We start from the raw sequence: 18,246 nt of genomic DNA on the forward strand, positions 1-18,246 counted from the left end.
TTGTTTTCCTGTTTCTTCCTATAGCTCCCAAAATGCAGCACAATACAACAAGTTAAATCTCTCTCAATTGGTGCAAAATTTGCATATGTACGTGAGATACAAAAAATTTCAAAACGGGGTTTTTGTTGTCCAAGGTGGGCTAATATACAAAAAACACGTTTTACAAAAAATTTATAGACTAGCATTTTTTTTTACCTCCCTCATGTAGTAGAGTTAGTCTCTCACATGGCCTCAAGCTACCCAACATGCCTTGCATGGTTTGAGGATTTCACATAAAAGCTCTCTATTCGAAGCACCTTTTGGCCCCAAATTCCATAGTGAACATACATTCCAACAGTTTGATGTCATAGCAAAACCTTGGCATAACCCATAAAGTAAGAAAAACTCTAAAATGCATCCAAGCATTGGTCTTTCACCCCATGCTCGTAAACAAGCCCGTAAAACGGCTTGACATCCATCCCCTCTCAACTGCACATCCTCTGGCATGTGCCAACTAGATTGGAATCTTAGTAAGCACCATATCATGGCCCACACCCACAACTACATACATGTTGCTAGTAAACACCCAGTCTTTCACTTCATCAGTCCTCCACGATCATCTAAAAAGCTCAACATTTTATAGTCAACCATGCATAAATACCCTTCATCCAATGAAACCCCTCCTTCATCTCACATACACATACTTTGCCATGCATTCTCAGACCCACTTGGATAAAATGGTATAAGAAGAAATTGTCCAAACATTGGAGCTTTATAAAACCCTTTCGGCATACGCAGCTACAAAAAACCATAATGTATGTGTATTCTATAGATTTCACATAACATAACAGCATAGCCTGGCTCCAATATGATATAGCCATGTTGAATTTGCTTTCAATTTTTTTTGGATCCACCCGATTCAAACTTCATTTTGAGCACACAACAGCGCCCATAATCTTTGCAATACATGAAAACCTATCATGAATAAAGAGGAAACACCCAAACCCTATTGGTAATTGGCAATAGATTCTGTCTTTTGGCATGCATACAAGGAAACTACTCCCTTCGATTGGCAACCATAAGATCTCTCAGCAATAAGAAAAATACAAGAAAAAATCCATATCCTTCAAAGAAGCTAGCAAGCATCTTCTAAAAAAGTTGGTTGCCTCGCCACCTTGGTAGATGATCCGGCATAATATCTTAACCCCTTCTAGCTTTGGGATCTTCAAGTGCTCGTTGGTATCCCATTCCCACATCATCAACTTCAACACATGGAAATTCAACAACATCCTTGGTATCTGTTAATTATGAAGTATCAATCACACATATAGATTTGCATATGCATAAGTCCTCTACGTGATCTTCTTCAAAAATACCTTTCCTTGAATCTCATCATCCCTCTGTAATACCTGCACACCCTGTTCTGCATCATCTTCATATGCATGCACTTCCTCAGCTACACACTTTGACTCTTGCTCATGCTCATATGTATCTATGGTATCCTCTGCAGTTTGTATGATAGCATGTACAATTTTTGCATCATGGCAAACATCTTCCTGCTAACAGGAAGACTCTTCACATACCTTTATATAGTCCACATGCATGGTATCTCTCTATGAGTTGATCAGAGAACAACTCACATCTTAACACCATATTAGAGAGTTTGATACTTTAGAGTCAATTTGAGAATCACCAATGTCTTGAATATTGGGCCATATGGACAAATCTCAAATTGTTTCTTAAGACCAAAGTCTTCCACAACGCAGTACTTTAAAAGCTCTTCTAAGACATACTCTTAAAACTTTGGCTAAGATTGGGCCATGTGATCAAATTTTAAGCTTGTTTTGAAAGTGGAAATTGGGAAATTCCCAAATTTTCATCATTAATAGCTTCATCTAAGATGCTAATGGCACAGCCCTTAGCTTTAGTTAATTCTAAAAAAATTGCTTTAATTTCAAATTTTGACCCTTCAATGTGTGCCACATCTCCTAAAGCATCTCGCTCTATTGCTAATTTTGCACAAATCTGTTTTCAAATTTCTTCATAATTTGGTGCCTGCTCATTCGTATCCCATTTCCCTTGCCATCATATATTCTTTACTAGCTTGCAAAATGGCTTCCTTAAAATATTCCCACCACTCTACATATTCCCTGGCAAGATCTTCTACATGTCTGAATTCAAACTTGGAAATACCAACTGCACAAACGACTCTACCATAAGCTTTTGTGGAACTTCTTGTGGCTGTTTCTCCATCTTGTAGTAGCTCGAACATATTGCACTTGACATGCATATAAGCCAATCATGTTTCTATAGCATCTTCCAATTTCTTTTGCTTTAACTGAAGTGCCCTTGCAATGATTGCCATTGCATCAACCTTGCAAAATCTAGCATATTTTGTACCTCTTCAGAGAAGTATGTCAGGCGTATGTTTGAAATTTTATGTAAAACCTACTACATTGCCTATTGTGGCTCCATCTTCTCTCTCTCTCTCTCTCTCTCTCTCTCTCTCTCTCTCTCTCTCTCTCTCTCTCTCTCTCTCTCTCTCTCTCTCTCTCTCTCTCACACACACACACACACACACACACACACACACACACTTACACCAGCGTTTGAGAAATATGTATCTCAACTAACAATCGTGCCCACTTTGAATATGGAAAATGCCACATGCAGCCCCCCCTTTCCCCATTTTTTGCCTCCTCCTTGTCCACTACTCTCTCTCTCTCTCTCTCTCTCTCTCTCTCTCTCTCTCTCTCTCTCTCTCTCTCTCTCTCTCTCTCTCTCTCTCTCTCTCTCTCTCTCTCTCTCTCTCTCTCTCTCTCTCTCTCTCTCTGGCTCCTACTCTATATCCCCCCCCCCCTCCCCCGAGCTATCTCTTTAACGGATTTCCCCATCAGTGATAGTGGGGAGGTGGCAGACACACACACACACACACATATGTATATATATGCATGAATGTTTGTATGAGTGTGCGTGCGTGCATGTGTGTGTGTGTATACACACACACACACAAAGAGAGAGAGAGAGAGGGGACCACCGGGTAATAATCCCGTCTTTATTGGTCAATGCCTATGTATTAGGGTTTGACATAAGCCTGTTTTCAAAATTTGTTTGCGTTTTTTAAGTTTTTGTGCACTATTGAAGTCCGATTGCGTTATTTTAATTCGTTTTTTGAAGTCCATTTGCGGCTAACACAAAGCGGCTAGCCCAAAGCGTGTAGCCTTCAACGGCTTAAATACGGAGTAGTCCGGCGTGAGCAGTAAGCAACTAAATACCTAAGCGACTACCTTTAAGTGACAAGCCCCAATAAACCATTTGAATACCAATTAGACCTAATAGCCCTAAGCAGCTAAGTGATTAAATAACGAAGCTAGCCAAGCCGCGTGTAGGACTAAGCGGGCTCAGCTAAACGATTCAATGTGTAAGCAGCTAGCTCTAATTAAGCAACTAGCCTTCATCGATCTAAATGCGGACTAGTCCTAAGCGATGAAACGACTTATTACCTAAATGATTAGAGTTAAAGGGCTAACCCTAATTAAGCGAATAGCCCAAAGCGAACAAGTATGTCCGATCGACATAACAACACCGATCTACGATTTTCAAATTAACAAATAAACCTAATCGAATTGAAGGCACTTAGAACCTAGCAGTATAAGTTTCTCATTTACAATTACAACACCTACGACAACTCACAATTAAAAAAATAATATTATTATAAAATAACAAAAGTTATTTTTTAAATTTTTTTTGTTTGAATTGAAAAATGTGTGTATGTGTGTGTCGTATATAGTGTGTTTATATTGTTTAGTGTGCATTTTTGTTTACTTGCATGCATATTTATGTGAATGTGTGTGTGTATGTGTGTATGCAACAAAAGAGAATGATAGAGCACTCACATGCGGCCTATTTAAGCAAGAAACAATTGAAAAAATGTCCCCAAACCTACAAAAACACACACACACACACCCACACACACACACACTATGTTACTCACACACACACAAAAGTGAACAAATCTACTAGGAATCTTGAAAAGAATCTTACCTTGTTGATGGGGAGCAGCGTATGAGTGAAAATCTCAAAATCGACAAGTCGTGAGGCAGCAGATCTGCAACAAGTGAGGAGGAGAAGGGCAAGAGAGAAAGAGAGGAAAGGACCGAAATGCGCAAGAGAAACCCGTGGGTTCTGTGTTTTCAAAATCCGTCAGTATAGGCATCGTTATACACATTGAAATAAACACTGAAATGAGCGCGTGTATACACATCGATTTACGTGTCAGTATACACACTGGTATACGCGTCAAAAATTTGAAAATTAAACTTTTTTTAAACTTGATCTCCCTCCAGATTTACCTACACATATACCGATGCTCGCCATTGACATAGGTAATCTGACGTCATAATTTAAGAAATCTCTTGTAGTGTTAGCTATGCCAAGGACTTTAGCCAATGTAAACTCAACCTTGCTATTCAAGATCCTTTTTTCCAATACCTTCTTCCAGTTTGTAGCATCTTCTATGTTGGATTGTAATTTGTAAGTAGGGCCCTTTGGTTTAGGTTTTGTTTGCTCCTTGATGCTTCCTCCATAGGCACTTTAGGCGGAGGAGACACTTGTGAGGGTGGTCTCTTGAGGAGGTATCGGATCCCTTTCTTCCTCCACTTTGAAGGTCCTTCATCTCCATTATCATGCATGTGCTTTTCTTCTAGAATGGCTTCATTATTTTGACTTTTGGCAATATAAGCATGCACTAATAATGAGTCTATTGGATCATCCCATCCTGTTGCTTGACATATATTATTGCTTGTTTGATAAAGAACTTCTTTAGTCACTTTTCCTTTATTAGCCAATGAAACTACATATGGCCAAAGACCATTATACTCTTCACAAACATCTTCAAACATGTTTCAACCCTTTCTCTATGATATACTCAATCTTCTACTATGGAGATGGCACAACTAGTTGTTGCCATATCCTCCTCCATTAGCTTGCACATACCTCCTTTTTCAAAATTTGTTCCCAATGGCAAACCTGTTTCCTTCAAGTGAATTTTAACATCTTTAAAAAAGACAAGGTCCTTCTTAAAAGCATCATCAAAGCTATCAAAATCTCTTCTTTCATGATCAATGCTATCACACCATACACACATGTGCACAAAACTTTCTTTACTTTAAAAATTTTTTCCCAATGATTGTCCTTTATCTTCCAATCTTGCAAGTTTGAGTTTCATCTTGCCCATACCTTTAACAAGCTCATCTAACATGGATTAGTCTTTTGATTCACAATAGACAACTTGGATGCATTCTCTAGACTAGTAGAAGTAAGAGTAACATTGTTTATCACCATTTTATCTCGTTATCCTTCCATTCCATCTTCAATCCCTGTTCAGTATTCTTGTCTTCAAAAAGTAGCTCTAATTTCTCTTGGATTTTTGTAGTTGTAGCTTGTAGAAATAATTCAACCTCCTCAGCATCCAACGTAGCTTGCTCTATTGGTGACAGTTGTGCATATTGTCGCTCAAACTCCCTTAACAACTCCATAGGAGATAGTTCTTCCTTTCTGAGAGCAACCCCTTCCAAGAAAGTCCTCTTTGTTATTCGTTTGGATTCCTCCATGGAATATTCTTGCTTAAGAGATTTCTTAAAAGCTTCCTAGTATTCACCTTTGCGCACCTCGTATCTCCCTTACATGTGCTCGAATCTCAAAAATGACTACAAGCTCAAAACTTGTCACCATGTCAACTGTAAGCATCCTATTTAACTCCATTTCTTTAACACGTTTTCTCAAGTATTTATATAAATTTTACCATTAAATTGATCCATTTTCTTCACCACTGATTGAAGGGCTTTGGTTGAAGAAAGGTCCCTCCTTTCAGGAGCAGCTACTTGTTGTTGCATAAACATAGAAAAGGCTCAAAACATCTGCATTGTGTTTGCATCAAAGCACATCCCTTGGTCTTCCATAGCTTGAATGGACTTTATGAAGATTTTTATCAAGCTTTTGAACCCTCACCCCAATTGATTTCACATCGGGTTCACCAAAGTATGTCAAGAAGTTTGTGAGACAAGTGGGAAGGCATCGGGCCCCCGGCTGTGAGAGTTTGCATCTTGGTAGATGCAAAACACACTTATTTGAAGAAGAAAAACAAATAAAAACACTCAAACTCCATCCATGGAATCTCTAATCTCAAATAAACACAAGATCAACACAAAACTCAATTCTCTTTCACCGAACTAGGTAGCCTTGGACCCAATAGCACAAGTACAGTGCCAATTTGCTAAGCAAAAATCCATAGAGTATTCCTTCTCTTTACCAGCAATGGACAGCCATGGAAGCTTAAGGACTTCCACACACACTTTAAATCACCTTTTTTAGGAGATTAACCCCTAATTAGGAGCCTCACATGCTCAAAAATAGGAGGGAAGTAGGACAAGACTGCATTAGACCACCATGGAAGAAACCTATGTATCCCTATTCAAAAATAGTAGGGAAGTACGACAAGACTGCATTAGACCACCATGGAAGAAGCTCTTCATAGAAAGGCTTAATGACCTGATTTTTTCTTTCAAAAGCTTCCCACACACTAGCAGTCATGTCCACCATTGTTGATGTGGCTTTTTGAGTCATTTTTTGTCAATTTTGGGTTATTTTTTACCATTTATGGCCTTTTTTGCCATTGTTTATCCACAAAAATTCCCTTTTATGTCCGTAAAAAGCCTAAATGAGCTAGAAAAAATCCCTAAATTGGAGGAAAAATCCCTTGTACTTAAATTAAATGATGAACCTCGTTTTTTCACTTGCCAAGTACTTTAGATGCCTGGTTTGCAATTGTGTACAAAACCTACTATATTTGGATGAGATCGTCTGCATTGAACTTTGTAGGCAACGAGTGCTTGACCACGTTGCATTAGGTCCATCAACATTCCCAAAGCATATTAGGAATTATTTACATTATCAAAAGCACTTCGCATGCTGCATCCAGGGCCATATCTTCTGTTAAGTTATATACACGACAACAATCGTTCTCACACATAGCACACTATATACATGATGGCAGTTGATCCAAAAGGCATAGAAAGAGAGTTTTCAAGATATTTTCACATTATATCCATGCCATGGCACAACAACGCATTGCTTCATGGACTTTTTCTTTAGTTTGTTGGACATGGAGCTTCCTGAAAATTAACTCTTTGATTTTGAGCTCTCTCCATGGATACCTCCTCCCAACATCGATATTCTAAAAGAAGACATTAATTTTCATGAAGCAAAAGAATATGTCACACGACGTGATTTTCAAAATTTTGACGATCTTTTTTGTAAATTGGCAGTGGGTGTCCAAGTACTTGCCACTGAAGTGGAGACACTTACTGAGTTAGTAACCTCTTTAAGCTCGAAGGAGGCATTAGATACCCAAGGAGAAATATTCTCGGCCAACGTGGCCAAGAAGAGACCGTCACCTGTAGATTTTCAAAGAGATATAGCACATGTAGTTACGAATTTGCAAATTTTTCTTTGCTTTTTGATTCTCTGAAGGTTTGCTTGCCACATCCATTTGATGAACCTTTTTATGGTGCTTGGATTTCCTTTGTTGAGCACTTTTTTTGTGAAAGTTTGACATGGGTGTGCCTTGTCAGTTTAGGTTTTCTTTTTGAGTGCACAACCCATTCAACAACATATATTTTTACTATAATTGCATGGTAGGTAAATGTTGACCAAAGCATCGGCTGGCTATGAGCATCGAAACTTGATAAAGTTTTTAACATGGAATTATGAGAAGCAAGGCTTCAAATTTAGGCACATGCATAGAACCTTCCACATTTTGGAATATGCTATCAGCATACAAACTTGGGGAGACTTTGCAACATGTCTGTATGATTTTTCACTAAAGGTATGAACCAAGCCAAGTACATACAAAATCTCTTAACTTATCAACATATATGGCTGAGCAGATTTAAGCAAAGGTGGGTGGCCATAGAGGGGTGACAAGGTTAGACAATTTCAAGTTCTTCTTGTTTTTTCATGTTATATGTTGTGCGAAGCAAAGTGCTTTGCAAGACTTAATGAGATGCACGGCTTCTACCCCATGCGGAGGTATTGCTCATTCACTTGGGGTCAAGAGCAATGGTAGACATGTTTGGGCATTGGTAGTAAGAGGATACAAGCTCACATTTTACATTTGGAAAATTGTGACATATCCATGCCAGTACAGATTATGCAAGGCATGTATGGTATCGGCTCAAACTCTTGAGGACATCATTGAATCCAAGGGCTTATCACTTTATTTTTTAGATGTGCATGCATGGCGTGCTAGTATTGTGGAATTAATTCCACTCTATCATTGTTTACGCTTCCGCTATAACACTAGCTACTCTGTCAAGGAAATTCTTATCCGCCTCATAGTTACATGGATTCCATTCGATGTGATGTCCACATGCACTGGATTCACATGATTTTTTAGACGAGAGGTTATCCATAGCTATAACCTTTTACTCAAAAACAATTGAAGCTAGTATATTTGCTTGTGATCATTGTATATGACTACATTGGCAAGCACTTTATATCATTGGCTTTATGTACAACGTGCAGGCAATACAGATCTAGCAGGCATGCATCGCATTGCTATCAAGCAACTAATTCATGGGATGACATGAATCTGCTAAGAAAGCTTCAAGGCAGGTAAACTCTTGTTTTTTTCTTTTTAAAAAACCCAAAGAAACTCTAGTACGAATCTGTCTTCTCTTTTCATAGGAGATATGATTGTTTTAAGATCCAATTATGAATACGATTTTGCTTGAGAGGATTTGCTGCTGATCCAGTTGGGAATAACACTACAAGAGGTTGTGTGCACTTGTGACATTTTTAGCGACGAAAATACATTGGGTTTTTTATACTCCCCGACGTCGCTAATAGCGTCGCTACGGAAATGTCGCTAAAATTGTCACTATACACGTCGCTATATAGTGATGCATATAGCGACGCTTACAAGCTACCTATAGTGACGCTCATAGCGACATTGCAGAGCCTTATGTAGTGATGCTTATAGCGACGTCCGAGAGTAAAAAAATTTGGTGGCAGAGGGCATTGAATGCCCTGCCACCCATCAACCATATTGAATGTTTCAATAATAGAGTAAACCTAAATGAATCCAAGATAAGCCCAGATTCACCTTTGAAAGAAAGTGCAAGGTATAGACCCAAAGTAGTCACCCACAAGACAATATAACCATTAACTCCATCATTCATAGTATTGTTTGTAGGATAAAGATACAAAACTAACAAAAGTAAATTGATGAAAGTAAATCAATGACAATTGTACACATCATAGGCAAAATCACTTGATTGTTAAGCTTTGCAAATGCAACACCATTGTCATTATTGAGAAAATTTTCCAATAGTTACAAAAAGATGTATATACGTCATCTCATTATACTTATGCTATGACAAAAGGAAACTAATGCTATCTAGCTACGGCTAGATTTACGTCATCTAATCAGATGTCTCATCACGTCCAAGCGGCATATCTATCGGATTCTGCAAAAAAAAAAAGACAGATTTCTGTAAGTATAAACATATAATTTACAAAACAATACAACAAATAGAAAATAGTAAACCCTAATACTAACCATGCCACCGTGAGAACTCAGAATGTCCATCAGGGCATTTAAGCCCTTTCTGCCTGCGTACTCGCGCTCGTACGGTGTGGGGTCATGTCCCGTCCTCGACCACTGTTCAAAACATACAAAGAATCCATTATGTTAGAATTTAAAAGTACAAATAGATGTAACTACCAAACCTAAAGATCAATGCAAAAACACTTACAAAATTGGCCTCAAATGATGACCACCACCGCTCCCCAAGTGGTACGAGCTCCCTCCCTCTACTCGTGCTTTGGCTGCCTCCTTTTGTTGCTTCCACTTGTTAGGATTCTCGCGTGCTGCTCGCTTCACATTCTTCCAATCTTCTTTGGCCACTCAATCTGGTATGTTCCACCCATGCTTTATTGCTTTTTGCACTTTAGAACGCTTGTGCTTGCAGTATTCACGCATTCGAACCTTTATCAAGTCTTCACTGAAGCGGTCATCCCGTGTTGACATGGGAAACTCGTCATGCAACATGCTGATGACTCTGCCTTTCAATTCACTTGGTACTTCACTTCAGGTGTTTAGTATGTAGTGTCTAAACACATGAGAGCAAAGACCGCGCATGCGCAAGATCACCTTCTTGCCTTCATCATCCAAGATGATACTGCCGCTGAAGTTGACGGAGTACGGCAAGCCCTCTCGCATGTGACGCGTGAACTTGGGTGCCCCGGCAGGGTTTCTAGCAGCATGTCAATGGGGGTACGCATGGCAAGTGTCTCCATTGGAGTCTGGGGCCCGAAGTGAGGAGTGTCGGCTGGGGTGACTCCCGGAGGAGTAGGTAGTGGTGTGTAGCCAGGAAGGCCGATAGCCGCGCAAAACCTAGCGTAGATGGCGATGACATGGCTGGTGTGGGGGCGAGCAAAGAAGTGGAAGGTAAAGAGCCTCGTTGAACACGAGGCAGTGTCGAGGCATCAGCGGCAACATCCCCACAACAACCGCCGCCGCCACCACTAGAGCGTCGGTGCCTAGACGTGTGAAGATCGTCTCGTCAACACCGAAGCTTTGGAGCGCACTGAATACTCCGAAACAAAGGGAGACGCTAAAAGCTTAGAACGACGTGATGGTGCTCCAGAGCGATGATGATCCTTGTATCACTTGATTGATCATGAGTCGAGGCCAATATGGTAACTCGTACCATAGAGAGAGTCTCTTCATCCCTGGGGGCAAACAGTCATCACACCTCTCCTTCTGCTCTAACCATGCTTGTGCAGACATCCTCGGTGGCTCTCTTCCTAAAAATCCGTCGCGTAGCACATGATTCTCTGGAAGATACGCTTGATGACCTTCATAGATTTGCTTCTTCAATGGGGGTATCCGATGTGCATTCAGTCTAGGTCCACATGTGACACATGCTCTGTATCTGCTTGTTTGAAGCCCTTCATGTATACACATGACAATAGATAAGCTTGAGAAAAACCAAGATTTACAGTGTTTGAGTTTGAGTATAAATCACCCGAGCATTCTGTTAATCCGGGATAGTCATGCATGGTCCACATTAGAATGCCTCTGATCAAAGCATTCCATCGATCTGTGTGTCGGCTCATATCCACCACTTCTATGCCAATCCACAATTGTTGTAGCTCTTCCAATAGTGGACGAAGATACACATCCATATTCTTCACTTTATACCGCCCCAGCACAATCAAGCTTAGCCATAGGTGCCCCTTCTTGGTAGTCAACCACGGGGGAATGTTATAGTTGACGATGACAACGGGCCATACACTGTAAGATGTAGATCTTTGACCAATGGATTTACGCCATCCATAGCCAGGCCTAGGCGCAAAGTTTGAGCTTCCCTGGCAAAATCCGGCCATGTTTCATCTATATGTTTCCAGGCTACGCAATCTGTAGGAATACGTAGCAAACCATCCAAAGATTTATTCTCCTCATGCCATGATGCTAGGGCGGCCATGGACTTACATTCGAAGAAATGCTTGATGCAAGGAAGCAGAGGAAAATGTCGCAAAACCTTTTGTGGAATTTTTGTTCCGTGGAGATCTACTCGATATTTCTCGGAATCACATATCGGACACTTCTCCATGTCTATGTATTCCGCTCTGAAAAGAATGTAGTCGTTAAAACGAGGGCGAATCGAATTGTAATCCATCCCCAAGTTTTGCAAGATCTTTCTTGCTTTCTCTCTGGAATTTGGCATCACATTATCAGCTGGCAGTATGTGCTCTTTGAGCAATCTACATAGCGAAAAAAATGTGGTACACTTGTGTAAGTAATCTATCAGATCATTATACATCTAGAGTTTTTTTATTAAAGTAAACACATTGTAATAGATCACCTAAAAAGCGTTGTGACGCTAGTGTCACTCCATCCAAACTTTGCTTGCATGTTGAGAAGCAGGAGTGCCTTCAATCTAAACACACGTGCTCCATCATACAATGGCGTATTGGCTTTACTTTTCATATCATCATAGATAAGCCTTTCTAAATCCATGATCGTCTCAATCATTTCATTGATCTTGGGCTTAAACATTGCCTCGCTGGGAATGTGGTCTACATGATCATCCTCCAAGCTGTCAGAGGCTACATCTTGTGGCCTCACGTATGCTGCTTGACCAAAGCACCTGCAAACACGTCTATTGGGTTGTAAGATTGCTACCTGTTGGCCAGCGTCAGATTCCGGCGAGTTATAATTGGCAACAACTCGATCTATAATAGATAGATCAAACTCGCCAAATTTGCGAACGTGCTGCAAACAAACGCATCTTGTCCGCCGCACAGCATGCTTGCATTGATTACAAGGACATATGATCCTTGTTGAGAGAATAGGTGTTTCGGTTGGACTGCTCCACATCCTCGTCACTACTCATAATGAAGGTAAAAACCTTATAACCTGGACATAAATTTAATCTTCTATTGGAATCCTCCGTCCTTTATCTCTCTCTCTCTCTCTCTCTCTCTCTCTCTCTCTCTCTCTCTCTCTCTCTCTCTCTCTCTCTCTCTTTGTTCACATTGTAAACTACCTCACATTCTCTAGTCAGGTCCAATCCCCGCACACCTCGGTCTAGAGGAGCACGGAGATCAGAACCACCAGGTTATAATCTCGTCTTTATTGGTCAATGCCTATATTTGTGGGTATGAGAAATCTACACACCCACGTCTACATGATAGTGCAGGTAGTGGACAAAACCCCTTTGCCTCTTCTCTAGCTGTAGCAATTCACATCATCTTAACATGTAAGAACTAGGGAACTAGGCCTTGAGATCCTCCTCCCAACCTCCCTTTATATAGGCGGGCTCCTAGCCCCTTGCCCTAGACGGATCCCTGTCCACACTACCTAGCCCGGCCCTTGGCCGTAGTCCGTGACTAACCTAGTTCTTAGGGTACAGGACCCTTGTCCTGACATTACTTCCCCCTTAAGGAAGAGTTTTCGTCCTCGAAAACACAAGTAGTAATATCTTCTTAAGAATACTGATGTTCTCTTTATTGACGTCCCATAAGTGAGCCAGTTGTCTGTATGACCGATAATTGGTGTAGTGAGGAGGTTCAATGAAACCAAGATGAATATCTTGATTTTCAACATTATTGTCCGTTTGCAACCACTTGGGTCTAAATGGTTACTCCATTTATAACTCACTTGAGTGTTGTAAAGGAGTAACCACAACTAAGAGTCACTTGGGTTTAAATGGTAACTCCATTTATAACTCACTTGAGTATTGTAAAGGAGTAACCACAACTAAGAGTTTTCTAAAGGCATAACCAGTTTTCAGATCTTCTGAAGGTACTGGAATAATGCAAGGAAACCTTGGCATAACTTTCCATGCAGTTGTGAGCCAGATTCCTACTCGCTTGAGTATCTTGAAAAGTCCGTTACATGTTCATCCCTAATGAAGGTTACTTGCCAACATACTTTGTCAGCACACCTGGTAAGTCCTTCACGTATGAAAGTATTGACACAATCTCCAACCCCACCACAAGAGGTGTTCAAAGTCGAAAATTGTACTTAAGCAAATTCTAGAATAGGGAGAAAATCATCTATTCAGAAATACGTTGTGCTAACGTATCCTCTTAGCAGATCCTTTAGCACAAGATTACTCTTTGTAATCTGCCTATCCCCTGGGATAGGTGACAGTACTGAGGTGTGTTTTCCTCACGTTTTACAGACAGTCGTCCCAGATGACTGGTAAATAGGGAATCACAGTAGTGTTTAACATTGGTGAAGAATCAACAATGTCCGAAATAACCATCGTGGTGAACTTGAAAAAATCCACAAATGCCCAAACCAAGCCATGACCTCTATTGGTGATTAGTGGATCCAAAAGTAATATCATAGAGATAGTGCACATAGAGTGCAAAATGTTTCATAAGCAACAACCTGTGGAATATACATGCCGTTCCAAATTAGCCCTTGTTAAACACTAGGGCCGATAGCACCTAGTGTGCATGCATTTAGCAAAAACTAACCGAACCTGTATATCCATAATGATGCTTGCCAATACTTATGGCAGATGTGATGCGCCTAGCATGCAATAAAAGGAATGAAAATAGTTCTGAAAAGAAACTAAATACTTTTAGTTGCAATCTTTTGCAAGCCTTGCTGAAACGTCTGAATCACAATAAAAGATGAAACATTGATCACTTCTAGATACAGACAATGAAACTTTTTCATTAACAACTTATAGCTTTTCTATATGTATAAACAACCATCTGTAATGTTGTTTAGTAATACTTGTACCTTAACAAGTCATTCTAAGTATCCGACAATTTCTGGCCACGAAATTTCTCCTGATACATCGTGCTAAAAATGGTCTAGAAAACAGATGTGACCAGCACCTAGGGACTTTGTCGTGACACATAATTGACATAATGGCGCCAGTGTCAGTCCAGAGACTCATATTCTCCACATGTGGAATATGTCTCATATAAGGATGTGTGAAAAGGAACATCCTTCAAGTACAAGACGTACTTGTGTGTGGAGGTAACTGCAAACACTCTACGACGGGAGTGAGAGGGACCCTCATTCATTGCTCCACACTGGCTAAACCGAACTCCTTGAGTTCCTAGACCATGTTGTATCCCATGTGACAACATGTGCCATATTGAATCCTACAAGTGGATTCATAACAGAATAAGGCAGAAAGATAGATTGGACACTTGGCCCAAAATACTTTGTGCCGACATGCCCTTGGCATGGCTCTATAACATTCAAGTGTATTTATACGTCTTGAAAAACCAAGCAAAGCATACTAAAAATGGAATAACACCAAATCAATAGATGCATACCTAGAGATTTGAACGTAATGTTCACTTACCCGTATTCAAATGGAGAGGAGCACGTCCCCTACCTGAAAAACAAACAGTATTGCATTGGGAACCCTGTTTGTTGCCTTTGCAACCCAAGCCCTTGAATTAGAATCTACGTAGTCAAATCCCTTGATAAGACTTCTTTGTAGAAACTGCTCAACTAGGAGATAATGGTAACCAACATAGTTAACCATGTACAGATTGAGTGGAATCAACTTAAAAAGTGTGTTCGTCTGCTACCGCGTGGTAGCTTGCGGAATTCTTTCCTTGAAAGTAGAACTACGAGAGATCAACTGTGATCCTCAATGCAGATCAAACTGTGATCCGTAATGCCTATGGGGTGATGTAGCAATCACTCGCTGGGTCTTACCCCAAAACCGTATGTCCATAGATACTTCGTAGTGCTATAGAGAGAACAGGAGACACACACGAGTGAACTACCGATCCCTTACAACCATGTTGTCACCCTTGACTGCTGCGTCTATACTCCGTGGTAGAGATCAGCCTGTGTGAGGTTAAGATTATCAAAAAACGCACATGAGCGTTTGCATTGAAAACATGTAGTGAAAAAATGACACCCTAAACATTCGTAATGACAACATGCTTGCTTGTCAATTAACGTCAATGTGTACACCACTGGGTAGAGCTGTTCGATCTTGAGAACAATCATCCAAGGAATACCAACAAGTGGATCTTATCCTAGATTTAGCAATGGCCCGTAGCCAGTGTGCGTGGTTCATAGCCCGTATGGCAATGAGTGTTCAATCGATAAACCGATGAAATAAATGTGAATGGCACCTTGCCCAATTTGTAGCTGAGAATTGTAGAGCATCTTGGCTCAGGAGAAAACATGAAACAAACTTCGTAGAAAATTTTCATGTTGTACCTTAGAAAAAGAGGTGAAGAACGAACAGAAGAGCATGCTGGGTTGAGGAACTTTCCTTAAATGTCTAGTTTGTGTGTGCCCAGAATGTGTGTGCTTAGACATCTTATCCTATAAGCATGCAACCATCTGACTGTATGATGCTCGCATCACAAGAGGGAACACAAGTCAGATCTTGACTGTCTACCGTGTATGGGTTATGAATCCAGTAGAAGTTTTAGGTTGTTTTGTGTGCCTTGATAGCAACCGAAAATTATGGTAATCAATGCGTAACAAATAGTGTCCTTGACAAAGTGATTTGTGAGAGCGTACTTTATACCATCTGGGTAGCATGCTTTGCATACAAAAACGGAAGCCCGTGGCTACCGTGACAACCGTAAAAGTCAACACCATAAGTGCCTTGCACCGGCTAGACTGGTAGGGATTCGATGAGATGATATCCTGAATAATGTAGGTGCCCCAAACTTGGTTGCCAATTGCTCTTGTCGTCGAGGTAATTGGAGTACGAATTAGAAGCCTTATGTCATGTGAAATGAGCCAAGCATTTGGTTTTTCATAATACTGTCCAAAGTAAATGCAAAACGTGAGTTGTAGGACACGTGTATCATATACACCCTAATTCAGTGATCTTGCATGCATCTCAGAATGTTCTCGGCAGATCATATAAGCCGAGATGATGTGGCTGGTCGTACCAAAAATGACTGTGGCAGAAAACAATTGGGGGTTTAACAGTACCCAATTCAAAAAAAACGTACAATACGCTGAAAATTCCATATTGAAGTATGAGAAAATGGCTACGCATAACATATTCAAAAGCCATATAACTACTCTGCCGTGCACCAAAACTGGAGTTTATGTCAAATCACAAACTCATGCATCATGCTTAAGTTTTTCGACATGTGGGCACTGCTTTTTTTAATGTGTTCCTAAGCAAATATAGCATAATTTTTGACTTTTTGCATGTTGAAATTCGGATGGTGATAGGCACTTCTTGACCACGTTGGTCGTGCCCCGATTTGTTCCGACAACCGAAGTATTGTGGACATGTTGGACCTCTTTGGTCATAACTGGTAAATTGGCAACCCCTTGGGTTGCTAGCAAGTGGAGAGCTGATTTTGGTAGCATTCTGTAAATTAGTTGTGTAAGATTTTCTACTTGTGTAACCAAGATTTGAACCCTGACAGCGAGCTTGCGAAATCGGGTATCAAAAGTTTTCCAGCCCTATCGACTGACAAACTCCCTGGCATCTGGCAATTGACTGTCATCCTCTAGAATATCCAACACGCACTGTGGAGGAGGGGTTGATAAACGAGGAGACAGAGATTGATCACCTGGGTTTGCACCATCCATCCATGTTGCCACGAGGGTACTCTCCATGAGAGTATCCGGCCCCATGACATCCACAGGTGGAGCCAATTTGAGGTATTCAAAATCAAACATGTGTTGATCATCAATTTCCGCACTCATGGCGAATCTGTGTTGTGCGAACAAAAGAGAAAACAGTACCTTGGAGTGCAACAAAAACTCGTAACCGTATCAAACACAAAGGTAGTTAGCCGTGCTAACCTCGCCGCCGGTCGTAAAGAAGGTGAATTTCCAATCCCGGTAAAATTGGCGAAGAGGTGAAATCACCGAGGAACTTTAGCACTAGCTCATAGCAGGTAGCGATAATCAACTGGGTAATTATGTCTTCAACTGAACTGAACGTCTAAGTTGAAATCGGATTGTAAATCCCAAGCCACCACGAAATCAGCACTTGATTTGCAGCCGAGGATGCCTTTGCAAACACCGATGTATGCTTCGTAGCCAAACGGCAAATCGGTCCTTTTTTGTGGTGTGCTAAACTGCCAAATTGGTTCGCAACCGGTTCGGACTGATGAGGTATGCCTTCCCACACCGAGGTGCGGATTTTTTGCCTTCCACCGGACCACCCGAACTCAGGGGAGGATGATTGCCGGCACACGGGTCGCTCTTGCCTGTGGGAAGGGCCTTCTACTATGGCCAAGGCTCAAAGCCAATGGCCAAAGGCCGTTTTAATGTGAATACCAAAGGCTTTTTGAAGCCCACACAGCCCAGGCAGCGAGCGGCAGTCGACGAGGATGAAGATGAAGATGGTGGGGCTCGCACAGGCCGCCGGCTACGGCCGCGGGGTTCTGGCCCAAGCACTATCTCCGCAGGGTGCTTCTTCCTAGCCCAAGAGCTCGTCAAGGCATGCACCACACATACACGTCCAAAATGGGTAACATACCCGATTTAGGCAAGTAGACCGGCTAAAAACGGAAAAGAGCCCAAAAAAGCAACGGTTCTCACCAAAGGAGCATGCTTTTAGGGGCCTAAAGAGACCACGCCTAGAGAGAGAGAGAGTGGAAGAGACTCCTAGGTTCGGATACCAGTGTAAGAACTAGGGAACTAGGCCTTGAGATCCTCCTCCCAACCTCCCTTTATATAGGCGGGCTCCTAGCCCCTTTCCCTAGACGGATCCCCTGTCC

Source organism: Adiantum capillus-veneris, chromosome 28 (genome assembly GCF_014529385.1).
Source record: "Adiantum capillus-veneris isolate H3 chromosome 28, ASM1452938v2, whole genome shotgun sequence".
NCBI lineage: Eukaryota > Viridiplantae > Streptophyta > Polypodiopsida > Polypodiales > Pteridaceae > Adiantum > Adiantum capillus-veneris.